Source organism: Herpailurus yagouaroundi, unplaced genomic scaffold (assembly GCF_014898765.1).
Source record: "Herpailurus yagouaroundi ecotype Mexico unplaced genomic scaffold, PumYag 159, whole genome shotgun sequence".
NCBI classification, from domain to species: Eukaryota; Metazoa; Chordata; class Mammalia; order Carnivora; family Felidae; genus Herpailurus; species Herpailurus yagouaroundi.
Genome location: NW_024412400.1, coordinates 32,733,217 through 32,752,206, shown reverse-complemented (window position 1 = coordinate 32,752,206; position 18,990 = coordinate 32,733,217). Strand labels below are relative to the sequence as shown.

At 39.7% G+C, this 18,990-nt stretch overlaps 1 protein-coding gene across 4 annotated transcripts in view; it reads right to left on the bottom strand.

Moving 5' to 3' along the window:
• NCK1 (NCK adaptor protein 1) overlaps positions 1-18,990 on the bottom strand; it is a 91,324-nt gene that overhangs the window by 63,725 nt on the left and 8,609 nt on the right. The window contains exon 1 of one of the 4 annotated variants that reach the window (XM_040480265.1): positions 15,405-15,573. The exons of the other annotated variants lie outside the window; for them this stretch is intronic. The gene's annotated coding sequence lies outside the window, so the exon portion shown is untranslated. Of the gene's footprint in view, positions 1-15,404; positions 15,574-18,990 lie in introns of those variants that run through there. 4 annotated transcript variants of the gene reach the window in all.

Here is an 18,990-nt window from a genome sequence, read left to right as displayed (position 1 = left end):
TGTAAAATGAAGCAAAGGGATAAATAAAAGATAACTAAGAGAGGACAGAAACACCAGAGTTTAAATTCTTGCTCTGCCATTTATTATCTGTGTGACACTGAGCAAGTTACCTAAACTCTCTGAGCTTCAGTAACATCTACCTATGGGTGGCTATGAAAACTAAACAAAATACATAAAACACTTAGTATAGTAACTGCTATATGGCTGTCCTTCCCTCCCTTGTCCTCCTACCTAATGCTAAAAATTCCACCACCAATTGTATGGATATAAATTCAATGATACTTATATGTGAATTTTACAATTAGGAAGCCATGTCTCCTCTGGGTAGCAAATAACCTAAAAGTCACCAATTATATTTTAATGGCAAAGCTATTTTATTTTAATTCCAATATTGTTAACATATAGTATATTAATTTCAGGCATACAATATAGTGTTTCAACAATTCCATACATCACCCAGTGCTCATTACAAGTGCACTCCTTAATCCCCATTACCTATTTCATGGATCCCCCTACTCACCTCCCTTCTGTTAACCATCAGTATGTTCTCTATAGTTAAGAGTCTGTTTCTTGGCTTGTCTATTTTTTTTCCCTTGCTCTGGTTCTTTTTTTTTTTTTTTAACGTTTATTTATTTTTGAGAGAAAGAGAGAGCATAAGTGGGAGAAGGGCAGAGAGAGGAGACACAGAATCCAAGGAAGGCTCCAGGCTCTGAGCTGTCAGCACAGAGCCCAAGGGACTCAAACTCATGAACCATGAGATCATACCTGAGCCAAAGTCAGATGCTTAACCAACCGAGTCACCCAGGCTTCCCTCATTTGTTTTGGTTCTTAAATTCTACATGTAAGTGAAATCATCTGGTATTTATCTTTCTCTGACTTTTTTTCACTTTGCATTAATGCTTTCTAGCTCCATCCATGTCATTGCAAATGGCAAGATTTCCTTCTTTGTAATGGCTGAATAATATTCTATTGTATCTATATACCACATCTTTATCCATTCATCAGCCAATGGACACTTACATGACAAAGCAATTCTCAACTGCTAATTCACAGCAAGTTAAAACCCAATGCAAAGGAAAGATAAATTTAAACAGCTCTTTTCACCAATTATCTCTCAATTTCTTTTTGTCTCCCCTTGTGTCTTCTTTCTTTACCTATTTGCCTTTTACCTTACCCTTTATTCCAAAGTTTTATTCTTAGACTGCTACTGATCATGAGAAAGGCAACATCTTACTTTTTTCATTATAATAGATGTTAAGATATGAATATATTTCATATATGACTGATGATACAAGATATGATATAGTACCAAACTCTAATCAGCTAACCCACCCAAGTACCCTAAACAAAAAGATGAACAAACTTTAAAAGATGAGAATAAAAAGGAATGCAAGAAAGCTTCCATCTTCCTTTGTGTTAATGACTCTCATACTTGTTCAGCTGGAGATAGAATCCTGCAACAATTGGAATTTCTCCATACTATCCACAAGTGAAGTTCCACCACCAAAAAGAGTCAGATGCTTTAAGCTGGTATTAGTGCAATTTGACATATTAAACTATGCTTCCAATTTAAATATACTCTACTCTTTATTTAAATATACCTCCATTTAAATGTTAAATAATAATTTATTCAAACTATCTTAAAGGAAAATGACTTTCCAAGGGGCACGTGCATTATAAATGCTTCCAGAATAAGACTGAGTAAACCTATATGGTTAAGAAAAATAACCATTGTGATGACACAATTCCTACTAAAAACATTTCAACAAAAATTCTTAAGTGGTATCTCTATATAAGCTTTTAGTACAATTTTAACTTACTGTAACATTTAAGAATATAACTCTAAAGTTGCTACAGAAGCCCAGTACTTTTTTCTCCCTCTGCAAACTCCTTAATGCTCCTTAATCCCTAACTGTACTGTCCCATTGTATTTTACTTCAAAATGTTTATTGGACATGGTGCATGAATTAAGTATATTGTTTTTAATACAATATATTAATAATCCTCACAACAATCTTAAGAAGCAGATATTAATATCACCATTTTATAACCTTAATGAAAGGTAACACTTTAGAACCTTCAAATACGTATCACAAGGAATAGCCATACTAGAAGCACCCAAGCTAACCATCACTCTTTCCTGAAACTCTTTTCTGGTTTCCTTAACCCTATACTACATCGGTTCTCTTCCTCCCTCTCCACCTACTCCTCCTGGTCTCTATTTGTGGTTCCTCTTTTTTCTCCCCTTGAGTCATTTGCTCTTCTCAATGTATACCCTCTCTCCCAACAGCTCTGTGTGTGTGTGTGTGTGTGTGTGTGTGTGTGTGTGTGTGTGTTGTGTGCACGCGTGCGCAACCGCACGCGCGCGCAGAACGGGCAAGCATGAAGGGGGGGAGGGCGGAAAAACGGGGAGGGGGGAGGTTGAGAGAGACTCTCAAGCAGGCTTCACGCTTAGTGCAGAGCCTGACACAGGCTCAATCCCACAACCCTGGGATCATGATCTGAGCCAAAACCAAGAGTCAGACGCTTAACTGATTAAGCCACCCAGATGCCCCAGATCATCCATTTTTATGGCTTCATCTTATCACTATTGGCCGGTTGACTCCCAAGTCTGTAATTCCAATTGTGTCCTCTAATCCAAACTACTATTCCTCAACATTTCTTCTTTCAATACCTCAAATTCAACATGCAACAATCCTAACCAGTTATAATCTCCAAAAAGCCAACTTTTCTAACCTTCTTACTCACCTCTGGTAATCACAAAGCATCATCATCCCATTCACCCAGACTCCCCCCTTAAGTCACACAGCAATTTCTGTTGTGTTTTCCTTTGAAATGTCCCTCATTCATCCTTTTTGGTTCCACTGATACAGACTCCACTAAAACCAAGTCCGCAGCAATTCATCTAAATTATCATGAGCTCTTGGTTATTATTCACTCTAGTCTCTCCACTTTGGTTTGTGTATAATAAATAGTCTTTCATTCATACAACACACTTATGAAATGACTAGCATATGCTAAGTACTGGCTGGGCAGCAGAAATTGAACAGTGAGAAAAAAGACATCTCTTTCTAGCAGAGGACACAGGAAAAGCAAACAAAATGTTCACATAAAAAAGGATAGATTGTGACAAATGCTATGATACATACAAACACATTGCTTTCGTAAGGGACAGAACTAGAAGGGCTACTTCAGAAATTTAGTTAGAGATGGAATTTAGCTGACATTTTAAGATGAAAAGGAGACAGTCATGTAAATATTTAGAGTTCTCTAAGCAAAGGAAACCACAAAACACATAGGTTCTAGGAGGGAAAAAGTCTGGCGTGTTTTGAGAAATGACCTAGTCTAATGTGGCTTGAGAATAATAAAGGAAAAAGTGATACAAAGTAAGGATGAAACAGACATAGGCCAGTTTTGTTCTATGCATTAAAAGAAGTCCTTAGGGGTACCTAGGTGGCTCCCTCAGTCAGCTAAGCATCCGACTCTTGGTTTCGGCTCGGGTCATGATCTCACACAATTCGGGAGTTCAAGCCCCACATCAGGCTTTGTGCTGACAGTGCACTGCCTGCTTGGGATTCTCTCCCTCTCTCTCTGCCCCTTCCCTACTCACTCCTTCTGTCTCTCTCAAAAATGAACCTTAAAAATAAATTTTTTTAAATAAAGTTCTTAAAGAGTTTTAAGCAAGAAGTTCCAATCTAGTATACACTCTGACAGAGACTGCTAGTGCTCATTAAGATCTGTGTTCTCCTTTCCTTCATTAGCACATTGCTATACTACATTTCCCAGTCACCACTGTAGTTAGGTGGGATCATGTGACTCAGTTCTGACTAATGGAATCTGGGTGAAAGTGATATATGCCACTTCCAATATGGGGGCTAAAAGCTTCTTCTATACTCCCTTCTCTTTTCAAAACAACCCCAAAAGCCACATGGTGGTAACAGTGATGACTTAAAAAGATATAGGAGCCTCTTTCCCTGAATGACTGCATGGAACAGAGGTATCCCAACTCCTACTCCATTACACATATACACTAGACTGTAATGTGAGAAAGTAATAGAAACCTTCACTGTGTTAAGCCACAAAGATTTGTTGCTTACTAGGGCTGTTAGCATACCATGACTAATACAGAAATCTTAAAAACATTTCTCTGCCTGCTCTATCAAGAATGAGTTAAAAGAGGAGGAGGGAAGATGGCGGCGTAGGAGGACGCTGGGCTCACCGCGCGTCCTGCTGATCACTTACATTCCACCTACACCTGCCTAAATAACCCAGAAAACCACCAGAGGATTAGCAGAACGGAGTCACCGGAGCCAAGCGCAGACGAGAGGCCCACGGAAGAGGGTAGGAAGGGCGGCGAGGCTGTGCGCGCTCCACGGACTGGCGGGAGGGAGCCGGGGCGGAGGGGCGGCTCGCCGGCCAAGCAGAGCCCCCGAGTCTGGCTTGCAAAAAGCGGAGGGGCCTGACGGACTGTGTTCCGACAGCAAGCGCAACTTAGCGGCTGGGAGGTCATAAGTTAACAGCTCTGCTCAGAAAGCGGGAAGGCTGGAGGACAAAGGGAAGGAAAGCTGCTGAGCCCCCGGACGACAGAGCTCAGTTTGGTGGGGAACAAAGGCGCTCGCCAGCGCCATCTTCCCCGCCCATCCCCCAGCCAAAATCCCAAAGAGAACCAGTTCCTGCCAGGGAACTTGCTCGCTCCGCGCAAACACCCAACTCTGCGCTTCTGCGGAGCCAAACCTCCGGCAGCGGATCTGACTCCCTCCTGCTGCCACAGGGCCCCTCCTGAAGTGGATCACCTAAGGAGAAGCAAGCTAAGCCTGCCCCTCCTGCCCCTGTGCACCTTGCCTACCCACCCCAGCTAAGACGCCAGATCCCCAGCATCACAAGCCTGGCAGTGTGCAAGTAGCCCAGACAGGCCACCCCACCCCACCCCACAGTGAATCCCGCCCCTAGGAGAGGGGAAGAGAAGGCACGCACCAGTCTGACTGTGGCCCCAGCGGTGGGCTGGGGGCAGACATCAGGTCTGACTGCGGCTCCGCCCACCAACTCCAGTTATACACCACAGCACAGGGGAAGTGCCCTGCAGGTCTTCACCACGCCAGGGACTATCCAAAATGACCAAGCGGAAGAATTCCCCTCAGAAGAATCTCCAGGAAATAACAACAGCTAATGAGCTGATCAAAAAGGATTTAAATAATATAACAGAAAGTGAATTTAGAATAATAGTCATAAAATTAATCGCTGGGCTTGAAAACAGTATAGCTGACAGCAGAGAATCTCTTGCTACAGAGATCAAGGGACTAAGGAACAGTCACGAGGAGCTGAAAAACGCTTTAAATGAAATGCATAACAAAATGGAAACCACCACGGCTCGGATTGAAGAGGCAGAGGAGAGAATAGGTGAACTAGAAGATAAAGTTATGGAAAAAGAGGAAGCTGAGAAAAAGAGAGATAAAAAAATCCAGGAGTATGAGGGGAAAATTAGAGAACTAAGTGATACACTAAAAAGAAATAATATACGCATCATTGGTATCCCAGAGGAGGAAGAGAGAGGGAAAGGTGCTGAAGGGGTACTTGAAGAAATCATAGCTGAGAACTTCCCTGAAGTGGGGAAGGAAAAAGGCATTGAAATCCAAGAGGCACAGAGAACTCCCTTCAGACGTAACTTGAATCGATCTTCTGCACGACATATCATAGTGAAACTGGCAAAATACAAGGATAAAGAGAAAATTCTGAAAGCAGCAAGGGGTAAACGTGCCCTCACATATAAAGGGAGACCTATAAGACTCGTGACTGATCTCTCTTTTGAAACTTGGCAGGCCAGAAAGAGTTGGCACAAGATTTTCAGTGTGCTAGACAGAAAAAATATGCAGCCGAGAATCCTTTATCCAGCAAGCCTGTCATTTAGAATAGAGGGAGAGATAAAGGTCTTCCCAAACAAACAAAAACTGAAGGAATTTGTCACCACTAAACCAGCCCTACAAGAGATCCTAAGGGGGACCCTGTGAGACAAAGTATCAGAGACATCACTACAAGCATAAAACATACAGACATCACAATGACTCTAAACCCATATCTTTCTATAATAACACTGAATGTAAATGGATTAAATGCGCCAACCAAAAGACATAGGGTATCAGAATGGATAAAAAAACAAGACCCATCTATTTGCTGTCTACAAGAGACACATTTTAGACCTGAGGACACCTTTAGATTGAGAGTGAGGGGATGGAGAACTATTTATCATGCTACTGGAAGCCAAAAGAAAGCTGGAGTAGCCATACTTATATCAGACAAACTAGACTTTAAATTAAAGGCTGTAACAAGAGATGAAGAAGGACATTATATAATAGTGACAGGGTCTATCCATCAGGAAGAGCTAACAATTATAAATGTCTATGCGCCGAATACCGGAGTGCCCAAATATATAAAACAATTACTCATAAACACAAGCAACCTTATTGATAAGAATGTGGTCATTGCAGGGGACTTTAACACCCCACTTACAGAAATGGATAGATCATCTAGACACACGGTCAATAAAGAAACAAGGGCCCTGAATGAGACATTGGATCAGATGGACTTGACAGATATATTTAGAACTCTGCATCCCAAAGCAACAGAATATACTTTCTTCTCGAGTGCACATGGAACATTCTCCAAGATAGATCATATACTGGGTCACAAAACAGCCCTTCATAAGTTTACAAGAATTGAAATCATACCATGCATACTTTCAGACCACAATGCTATGAAGCTTGAAATCAACCACAGAAAAAAGTCTGGAAAACCTCCAAAAGCATGGAGGTTAAAGAACACCCTACTAACGAATGAGTGGGTCAACCAGGCAATTCGAGAAGAAATTAAAAAATATATGGAAACAAACGAAAATGAAAATACAACAATCCAAACGCTTTGGGACGCAGCAAAGGCAGTCCTGAGAGGAAAATACATTGCAATCCAGGACTATCTCAAGAAACAAGAAAAATCCCAAATACAAAATCTAACAGCACACCTAAAGGAAATAGAAGCAGAACAGCAAAGGCAGCCTAAACCCAGCAGAAGAAGAGAAATAATAAAGATCAGAGCAGAAATAAACAATATAGAATCTAAAAAAACTGTAGAGCAGATCAACGAAACCAAGAGTTGGTTTTTTGAAAAAATAAACAAAATTGACAAACCTCTAGCCAGGCTTCTCAAAAAGAAACGGGAGATGACCCAAATAGATAAAATCATGAATGAAAATGGAATGATTACAACCAATCCCTCAGAGATACAAACAATTATCAGGGAATACTATGAAAAATTATATGCCAACAAATTGGACAACCTGGAAGAAATGGACAAATTCCTGAACACCCACACTCTTCCAAAACTCAATCAGGAGGAAATAGAAAGCTTGAACAGACCCATCACCAGCGAAGAAATTGAATCAGTTATCAAAAATCTCCCAACAAATAAGAGTCCAGGACCAGATGGCTTCCCAGGGGAGTTCTACCAGACGTTTAAAGCAGAGATAATACCTATCCTTCTCAAGCTATTCCAAGAAATAGAAAGGGAAGGAAAACTTCCAGACTCATTCTATGAAGCCAGTATTACTTTGATTCCTAAACCAGACAGAGACCCAGTAAAAAAAGAGAACTACAGGCCAATATCCCTGATGAATATGGATGCCAAAATTCTCAATAAGATACTAGCAAATCGAATTCAACGGCATATAAAAAGAATTGTTCACCATGATCAAGTGGGATTCATTCCTGGGATGCAGGGCTGGTTCAACATTCGCAAATCAATCAACGTGATACATCACATTAACAAAAAAAAAAGAGAAAAACCATATGATCCTGTCAATCGATGCAGAAAAGGCCTTTGACAAAATCCAGCACCCTTTCTTAATAAAAACCCTTGAGAAAGTCGGGATAGAAGGAACATACTTAAAGATCATAAAAGCCATTTATGAAAAGCCCACAGCTAACATCATCCTCAACGGGGAAAAACTGAGAGCTTTTTCCCTGAGATCAGGAACACGACAGGGATGCCCACTCTCACCGCTGTTGTTTAACATAGTGCTGGAAGTTCTAGCATCAGCAATCAGACAACAAAAGGAAATCAAAGGCATCAAAATTGGCAAAGATGAAGTCAAGCTTTCGCTTTCTGCAGATGACATGATATTATACATGGGAAATCCGACAGACTCCACCAAAAGTCTGCTAGAACTGATACATGAATTCAGCAAAGTTGCAGGATACAAAATCAATGTACAGAAATCAGTTGCATTCTTATACACTAACAATGAAGCAACAGAAAGACAAATAAGGAAACAGATCCCATTCACAATTGCACCAAGAAGCATAAAATACCTAGGAATAAATCTAACCAAAGATGTAAAGGATCTGTATGCTGAAAACTATAGAAAGCTTAGGAAGGTAATTGAAGAAGATTTAAAGAAATGGAAAGACATTCCCTGCTCATGGATTGGAAGAATAAATATTGTCAAAATGTCAATACTACCCAAAGCTATCTACACATTCAATGCAATCCCAATCAAAATTGCACCAGCATTCTTCTCGAAACTAGAACAAGCAATCCTAAAATTCATATGGAACCACAAAAGGCCCCGAATAGCCAAAGTAATTTTGAAGAAGAAGCCCAAAGCAGGAGGCATCACAATCCCAGACTTTAGCCTCTACTACAAAGCTGTCATCATCAAGACAGCATGGTATTGGCACAAAAACAGACACATAGACCAATGGAATAGAATAGAAACCCCAGAACTAGACCCACAAACGTATGGCCAACTCATCTTTGACAAAGCAGGAAAGAACATCCAATGGAAAAAAGACAGTCTCTTTAACAAATGGTGCTGGGAGAACTGGACAGCAACATGCAGAAGGTTGAAACTAGACCACTTTCTCACACCATTCACAAAAATAAACTCAAAATGGATCAAGGACCTGAATGTGAGACAGGAAACCATCAAAACCCTAGAGGAGAAAGCAGGAAAAGACCTCTCTGACCTCAGCCGTAGCAATCTCTTACTCGACACATCCCCAAAGGCAAGGGAATTAAAAGCAAAAGTGAATTACTGGGACCTTATGAAGATAAAAAGCTTCTGCACAGCAAAGGAAACAACCAACAAAACTAAAAGGCAACCAACGGAATGGGAAAAGATATTTGCAAATGACATATCGGACAAAGGGCTAGTATCCAAAATCTATAAAGAGCTCACCAAACTCCACACCCGAAAAGCAAATAACCCAGTGAAGAAATGGGCAGAAAACATGAATAGACACTTCTCTAAAGAAGACATCCGGATGGCCAACAGGCACATGAAAAGATGTTCAGCGTCGCTCCTTATCAGGGAAATACAAATCAAAACCACACTCAGGTATCACCTCACGCCAGTCAGAGTGGCCAAAATGAACAAATCAGGAGACTATAGATGCTGGAGAGGATGTGGAGAAACGGGAACCCTCTTGCACTGTTGGTGGGAATGCAAATTGGTGCAGCCGCTCTGGAAAGCAGTGTGGAGGTTCCTCAGAAAATTAAAAATAGACCTACCCTATGACCCAGCAATAGCACTGCTAGGAATTTATCCAAGGGACACAGGAGTACTGATGCATAGGGGCACTTGTACCCCAATGTTCATAGCAGCACTCTCAACAATAGCCAAATTATGGAAAGAGCCTAAATGTCCATCAACTGATGAATGGATAAAGAAATTGTGGTTTATATGCACTATGGAATACTACGTGGCAATGAGAAAAAATGAAATATGGCCTTTTGTAGCAACGTGGATGGAACTGGAGAGTGTGATGCTAAGTGAAATAAGCCATACAGAGAAAGACAGATACCATATGATTTCACTCTTATGTGGATCCTGAGAAACTTAACAGGAACCCATGGGGGAGGGGAAGGAAAAAAAAAAAAAAAAAAGAGGTTAGAGTGGGAGAGAGCCAAAGCATAAGAGACTGTTGAGAACTGAGAGCAAACTGAAGGTTGATGGGGGGTGGGAGGGAGGAGAGGGTGGGTGATGGGTATTGAGGAGGGCACCTTTTGGGATGAGCACTGGGTGTTGTATGGAAACCAATTTGACAATAAATTTCATATATAAAAAAAAAAAAAAAAAGAATGAGTTAAAAGGAAAGAAAAACCACAACTGATACATTTCTGTCAAGACTCAACAACCACCCAATGAAAAAACAAAGAACTTAGACATTTCTCCAAAGATATATAAATGGCCAATAAACATAGTAGAGGATGCTCAACACTGCTTATCATTAGGAAAATGCAAACAGAAACCACAATGAGCTAAAACCCTATACCCATTAAGATGGTTACTATCAGAAAAAAGAAAGAAAGAAAATAACAAGGGATTGGTAAGGATTTGGAGAAATTGGAATCTTTGGGCACTGTTGATGGAAATGTAAAATGTGCACTGTTGGCGGGAATGTAAAATGGTAGAGATCTTTCCTAGAGATATAAACTTGTAAAGCATCCACCTATTGATACTACTTAAAAGTCACAGGACTGAGTATAAGAGGGAAGTAATTCCAGAACAAAGTTCTAAAATGCCAATATAAAAAACTAAGCAAAGGAAAGATATCACTTATTCAACTCCAAATTCCTTGCAAATTTCCTAAATTAAATATGCAGACATCAGGTATTCTATTAATTTCACTGTCATACAGCTACCAATGCCTTCTTACCTGGTACAATCTGGACTTACTGCTCTTTTATTGGATAATCAGCATTCAGGGAATCCTCTTTACTATCACCTTAGGATTCCCTTTGTCTCTCTAAAATCTGATTTCCTGTTTCCTGTATCTTTCACCTTCTCTTTTATGGAGGTTTTCTCCTTCCTTTTGGTGGGTAGAACAAATCACACATTAGCTTTCTGAGAAAAGAAGTAGGGAAGAGAAATTTGTGGAGACCTTGCATGTCTGAAAATGTCTACACTCTAAACTTATGCTTAATTTGACTGGGAAAACAATTCTAACTTGGAAATCATTTCCTCAGATTTTGAGAGCATTGCTCACTACTTTCTGGCTTGTGAGTCTGCAGTTGAGAATACTGAATCTCTGTAATGACTCATTTCCCCTACCTCTGGATGTTCTTTGTTCTATGTACTTCAAACTTTCATGAGGACATACCTCAGTGTCTATGTGTACTAGTTAGTTATTGCTCCTGGCTTCAAACCTAGTTCTCTACTCTGCAATGTTGGGAGGCTGGAACCCTATAAATCACATGTCTCCTTTGCTAGCTGACTCCCTATCAGACTCTGTATTCTCCATACAAGAAAGACACTAGAAGACTAAAGGAGGGAACAAGGAGATACTCCTTCAGGTCAGCATCAACCAACAACCATCAACCAACAAACTTCACTCTGGCAACAGCAATGATTCCAGAAGCAGCAACTGGCTCCAGTTAGCAATTTTTTTTTGCTTTTGTACTTTTCCTGCCATTCACAGACCACCCTAAAATACCTTTACTTTCTGAGCAGGTAGCAACTCCTCAGAAGTTTCAGTTTCGGCTCCTCCAGACCACTCTTCATGCTTCTAAATTCTAATAATCCCAAGATCTTCTTCCAGCCCTAGAAGCTAGTAATTTACTTATAGTTACTATCTGTATGATACCTGAGTATTCCCTTAGTGTCTTTTCAGTTCTCCAGTTATCTAGTGTATTGGTTTTTGAGGGCTGCTATAACAAAGAAACACAAACTAGGTTGGCTTACACAAATATCCATCTCACAGTTGTGGAGGCCAGAAGTCCAAAATCAAGGTACTGGCAATGTTCTAGGTAACTAGGTAAGGATTTGTTCTAGGACTCTCTCCTAGCTTGTGGTAGCCTCAAGCATTCCTTGGCCTGTAGATGGCCATGTTCTCTCTATGCCTGTCTTCATCCAAATTTGTCTAAATTCCTCCACTGTTATTAAAGAATGCCAATCATATTGGATTAGGGCACACTCCACTCACCTCATTTTAACTTGATTTACCTCTGTAAAGTCTGTATTTCCAAATAAGGTCACATTCTGGGATGCTGAAGGACTAGGACTTCAACATATCTTTTTGAGGTGACACTATTCAACCCATAATATAGCTAAACAACTCTTTAAATTCTGTTATAATAAGTAATGTGGTCTCCATTTTCCTGACTAGTCCCAGATTGAAGGTATGCATTTATTTTCATCCATTTTCCTGAGTACCAAAAGGCCTCTCAATTTGTAAAATGAGGTTCCTCAACTCTGGGGATTTTTCTTCATTATTTCACTGATAATTTTTCTCCACTCTTTTCTCACTGGCATTTCTGTTATACGGAAATTCACCTCATGGACTGACCTTTTTTCTTTTTATAACCTATTTTCCATATTTTCCTCTACTTTATTAAAGATCTCTACTTCAACTTCCTTTCTTCTGTTTTTTCTTACTATTACACTCTAATTTTAAAGAATTATTTTTTGTTCTGACTGTTGCAAAAAAAAAATTTTTTTTTTTTTTTTTGTAATTGATCTCATGTTAAAAGCTTACTTCATGCACCTGGTGATCCTTGACTGTCTGCTCATATTTAAAAGTAGGGCCCTAGAGGCAGCCTGGCTGGCTCAGTCAGTAGAGCATGTGACTTTTGATCTCAGGGTGGTGAGTTTGAGCCCCATGTTTAGCATAGAAATTACTTTAAAAGAAATGAATAAGTGAATAAATGAAATAAATGAAATAAATGAAATAAAAGAAAGAAAGAAAGAAAGAAAGAAAGAAAGAAAGAAAGAAAGAAAGAAAGAAAGAAAGAAAGAAAGAAAGAAAAGGTCCTGGGCTGGAATGGTTGCAAGTAGAGATCATCATTCAGGTCATCATGACCTAAAGCCAAAAATCAAAACAAAACCAAGTAAAAATTTGCTTGGGTTGAGTGAATTATAATTATTAAAAGTTAATAATGGGCTCTTTCCATCATTTTAGAACCTGTGGAGGCCTGCTGGGAATGGGACTCCTAAAACGACAAATATATCTGGAAGGCTGTGGTCTAAGGCCATTTTTGCTGGCCATAAGCAGGTTCTCTGAAAGCAGAGGGAACACACAGCTCTTCTTAAAATTGAAGGTGTTTATGCTCGAGATGAAACTGAATTCTATCTAGGCAAGAGATGTGCTTAATGTACAAAGCAAAAAACAGAGTGACTCTTAATGGCAAACTGAACAAAACCAGAGTAATCTGTGGAAAAATAACGTGCTCACAGCAACACTGGCATGGTTCATGCCAAATTCTGAAGCAACCTTCCTGCTAAAGCCATTGGCCACAGGATCCAAATGATACTATACCCCTCAAGGATTTACATTTCCCAAAAAATAAAGGCGTAGATTTGTTCTCGTTTAAAGAAAAAAAAGAGTGGGGCGCCTGGGTGGCGCAGTCGGTTAAGCGTCGGACTTCAGCCAGGTCACGATCTCGCGGTCCGGGAGTTCGAGCCCCGCGTCAGGCTCTGGGCTGATGGCTCAGAGCCTGGAGCCTGTTTCCGATTCTGTGTCTCCCTCTCTCTCTGCCCCTCCCCCATTCATGCTCTGTCTCTCTCTGTCCCAAAAATAAATAAACGTTGAAAAAAAAAATTTAAAAAAAAAAAAAAAAGAAAAAAAAGAGTAAATATGAAAAATGAACCAGACCACAAAAATGTCTAACAGAGCCTCTGTGCCAGGACTACTGAAGAAGAGCTGAGTAAGTCTTTCAATCTTGAACCTTCAGTTTCAAAATTCTCTTACATGGATCTAGACAAGGAACTGGAGTTTAAAAATGATGTGACTGGGGCAGCTGGGTGGCTCAGTCAGGCATCCAACTCTTGATTTCAGCTCAGGTCATGATCTCATGGTTCATGAGACTGAGCCCTGCATGAGAGTCCATGCTGACAGTGAATCCCTGCTTGGGAATCTCTCTCTACCCCTCCCCCAACTACAAGTACATTCTCTCTCCCCCAAAATAAATAAACTTAAAAAAAATAATCTGATTGATGACAAGGAGTTTGATATCCCTTACAGCTGATACTCCTCCAACATTGGAAAGCATAATCAGTAAGACTGATGATGAAGAGGAGTCTTTTATTCTTGAGGATCTTACATTGTTAAACATTGATACTACTGATTCTCACTCCTATGATACTTCATCTGTAGCAAGTTCAGATAGTGGTGACAAGACAAACTTAAAAATGAAGAAGAAATTACCTGATTCTTTTTCACTCCTTGGATTAGGCAACATTCACTACTGAAGGGAATTTCTGCCCAGATAGGGTCTGTAGCTAACAAACTGGATGCTGGCTTGCCTACAGCAATTAGTGTCCAATCTAATAGCAGCACATCTCATGAATTGGCTTAATATGTGATCAGAATCAAGCTTTGCAACTAGGAAGCACTAGTGTTTTAGGACAGTATGGAACCATCTCTGCCCTCAGTATCAACAACGATTACTCAAGACTTCTCTGTGGCTTTGCTAAAGGACCTACCATGACGTGGGATTTGGCCAATGGAAAACTTCTAAGATCAATTAACAGATGTTCATCCTCCAGGAATAGCAATATTGCATATTAAGTTTATAGATGATCCAACTCTTGCAATCTATAATGACAGCAGAGGCTGTTTTTGCATTGACATTAAAGAGCAATGGGAAAAAGAACATGTGAGTCTAGGTGTCTTTTAAGTGGTTCCAAGGGTGAAGTTTGCTGTATTGAGCCTCTCCATTCTAAGCCTAAGTTGAAAGATCCAGCTCATCTCACAGTTTTTTCCTTATCGGCCATGGCATTCTTTTCTTAAAAAAATTTTTTAATGTTTATTTACTTTTGAAAGAGAGCACAAGCAGGGAGGGGCAGAGAAAGAGGGAGGCACAGAATGCAAAGCAGTCTCCAGGCTCTAAGCTGTCAGCACAGAGCCCGACACAGGGCTCGAACTTTCAAACCATGAGATCATGACCTGAGCTGAAGTTGGACGTTCAACTGACTAAGCCACCCATGTGCCCCATGGCCATGGCATTCTTAACAAAGATACTGGTCATTGGATTGAAACAATCCCTGAAAGTGTGGATGACTTTTCCTTATGGATGGATGTATTCTTCCAGTGTTCCATAGCTGGCCTGACATTTTGTGGCAGTGCATAATTATGTGAATCCCATGCTTGCCTTCTGCAGAGGAGATGTTGTTCATTTTCTATTGGTTAAGAGATGAAACTGGAGCAAGATATGTTACTAATAAGCAAAAAAAATCTTCACCTATACTATGATTTCATCAACCTTACTTGGATAAATTCATGCACAGCTGTACTCTTGAACAGACAAGTTGAACAGACAAGTTGATTGACCAGCAGACTCAAGAGGAATTGGAAACAGTGGAGATCTCAAAAGTTCAGTTGGTCTGTTAACAGCAGCCATTTCAAATCACCAGCTACCACAGGAAATGTCAGCCAGGCACTGGCTTTGGTTGGAGAAGGCTTGTTATCAATCTACCAGTAGCTATGGTGGTCAAATCTTTCATTTGGAGACAAAATCTGTTTATGTGACGATAAGCTGGAGAGACTGGGTCATCTCCTGAAACAAGACTGTCTTACAGAAGTCTTAAGCTCTTGCATGGTCTTTCTGTGAAGGAAAACGAAAAGAGTTGTGGGATTATCAGGGGATACCAGTAAGTGAAAGGCTATCGTTCCAGATAAGATGGTAGAAATCTATCCCACTATGTAGAAAGAGCTCTGAAAGAGTGTCCAGACCAGGGAAAAATCTAAGTGATGGAGCAGCATTTTCAGGACAGGATGCCTGTCATAGTTGATTATTGCTTGCTACTACAGCAGAAGGATCGTTTATTTAGCCAGATGTAAGACAAATAGAATTCAGGGGTCAAGGAGTGTTTTTGGAGTGCTTGAGTCATGTATTTTAAGTGATAAATTGGCAGGGATGACCCCCCCGGGTTATGAAAGATTTGTTAACTTCCAAGATAAAAAAAATTCATGGAAAATGCAGAAGTCCTCATTGTACATATGGGTACACCAGCCTAGATATTCAGCAGGTGTTTAAGAGAAAATTTATTAATATACGGAACATCATTCCTTTATTGATTATACTTACCTGACTGATTTGGCCTCACTTGCCTTCCATCAACCCCAATTATTTACTGAGAACTTCTGGTAAGATGTTTCTTAAACTTGTCTTTGTCAATGTATTTCTTAGGACTGTTCTTTAATTAAAGCTAGATTATGAACTCTTACAAATCATGGGTCTTCTATTTCTTTGACATCCCACAGAGCATTTAGCATAAAGTTTACATTTGGTACTTGTTCAATATGTTTATTATATGTATATATATGTGTATATATAAAGTAAAATAAATAATAGTAAGACCCTAAAAGCTGATTGTGAATTACAGTTTTTCCTCTGGGGCTAGTTAAAAGAAGCATCCTGTAAGTTCCTACCTGATAGCCAGAATTCTGGGAGCCAAAAAGGAGAAGAGGCCTTAATAAGGGTCCCAACATTGAGTACATTTACTTCAGGTAATTCAGGTGTTTTCCATGGGACACCTCATCTTCAATTATGTCTAGTGCCCACCCCTCTCTCAGAGACACTATTTTGTCCTTTACAGAGGATAAATCTTCAATCTCCTGCTGAAGCAGGAAGAGGACAGGCACTTAGCTATACAAACTGATGAAGCGATCTAAGTTTGAGCAGCTTTTTTTCCTTTTTTTGGTAATACCTTACTGAGATATAACTCACATACTATACAATAACCCATTTAAAGTGTACAATTTAATGGTTTTTAATATATTCAGAGTTGTGCAACCATCAACACAATAAATTTTAGAACATTTTTACCCCACCAGAAAGAAACCCATACCCTTGAGCAGTCGCACAAAACACTACTTAGCAATCAAGTGGAACCTGGAAATGAATTTGCATTTATAATAATCCTTATAATAATCCTTTGATTAGGTATCATCCCGTATTACAGAGGAGAAAAAAATGAGGCTTATAGAGGTCTAACCCCAAACAAACAGTGATGAAGCCTACAGTGGAATTTAGGCTGACTCCAGAATCTCTAAATTAGAAAATAAGATGTAGAATATGAGCGTATTTTTTAAAAGTGAGCATGAGTTTGTATATTCACAGAAATAATTCTGGAACATACAAAAAATAACAGTGACAAATACTAAAACAAGATACCATTTATAGGAATTAAAGATAATTATACAAGCAATCTGTGATGAGACTGCTCATACAATTAAGACTAAACAGGGGTGCCAGGTGGCTCAGTAGGTTAAGCGTCTGACTTCAGCTCAGGTCATGATCTCACAGTTGGTGAGTTCAAGCCCCACACTGGGCTCTGCGCTGACAGCCTGAAGCCTGGAGCCTGCTTCCAATTCTGTGTCTCCTTCTCTCTCTGCCCCTCCCCCACGCTTGCTCTCTCGCTGTCTCTCGCTCTCTCTGTCTCTCAAAAAATGTTAAAATTTTAAAATATAAAAACCAATTAAGACTAAACATAATTGAGTTTTTTGGCAGTGGAACTTAGAGAAAAAAACTTTTTTTTTTCCTACAACAATGTAATCCTGTTTCTCCCATTTTGACGTGTGGCTCAAATGAAGTCTCCCTCTCATTTCTGGCATCAGGTAGAAAAATACATATATATATGTATATATATATGTGTATGTATATGTATATATATATATATATACACACATACACACACACACACACACACTTATATGTGTATATATATTACTGCCTAGAACAGCCTCTTGCCTAGAGCCAAAACTATTCTGCCAGTTATGATTTACCAACTAGAGACGGCTGATGAACAGGGCTCTTTTTTTTTTTTTAATTTTTTTTTAACGTTTATTTATTTTTGAGACAGAGAGAGACACAGCATGAACAGGGGAGGGTCAGAGAGAGGGAGATACAGAATCTGAAACAGGCTCCAGGCTCTGAGCTGTCAGCACAGAGCCCAATGTGGGACTTGAACTCACGGACCGCGAGATCGTGACCTGAGCTGAAGTCGGCGGCTTAACCGACTGAGCCACCCAGGCGCCCCGAACAGGGCTCATTTAAAATAAGACTTGAGCCTATTGTCATTATGACAACTGTCCCTCTTCCCATTACTAAAAGTACTGGTGCCTAAATTCTGCACTTAAGTGACAAAGACAAAGAACAATGTTTCTATGTATATATTGCATGTTCCATGACTTATTTCTTCAATATTTTGCTATCCTACTCCTTGAGATTTTACATTACAATTATCCCACATCTCTGATAATTGAGTAGAACCTACCAATTCTTAGTCATAACTTCCATGATGTGCACTAGACTAAATTAAAATAAACAGCTTCAGGAAGTTCCAAAATTGTAAACTTAAGCTTGAGTGGGAGTAAAGTAGTAGTCTAGAAACAGCTTTATTAAAGGAAATCAGAAACTATAACAAGGGACAGGGTAAGCCAACTTTTCTCTAAAGGACCAGATAGTAAATATTTTGTGCTGTGTGAGCCACAGTCTCTGTCACATATTTTTTTCTTATAACCCTTTAAAAATGTAAAATCATTCTTAGCTTAGGGCAGTACAAATAAGGTTTTTGAGAGGTTTCAATCAAAATAGTGGATTTAACACTTAATTTTTTTTTGAAGAAAATTAACACAGAAGGCAAAACATACAGGAAAGCAAACAATAGCAACAAATTTTTGTAACCAAAAAGAGACAACTGGTAACTACCTCAGCGAATTCCAGAAAGGTGAAGCCTAACCCAGTAATTGAAAAACCCAATTTATACCTTGGAAACCTCAAAGGAGTCAAGAACTAGCAGCACCTGCTACTGCTTAAACTAAGAAAAGAGGGAGTTAAGTAAGGAAGACTGGGTGAAAGCTAAGAAGTGGTTAAAAACTTAGAAGTTTCCTCCCCAAATCTACCTGATGGTTGGCTACCTAACTCTGAACTGGAGGATCACCAGATATAATTAAAGATCTGTGTACCCTACCAAATGTGGGGAATGAGAAACCAGTCCCT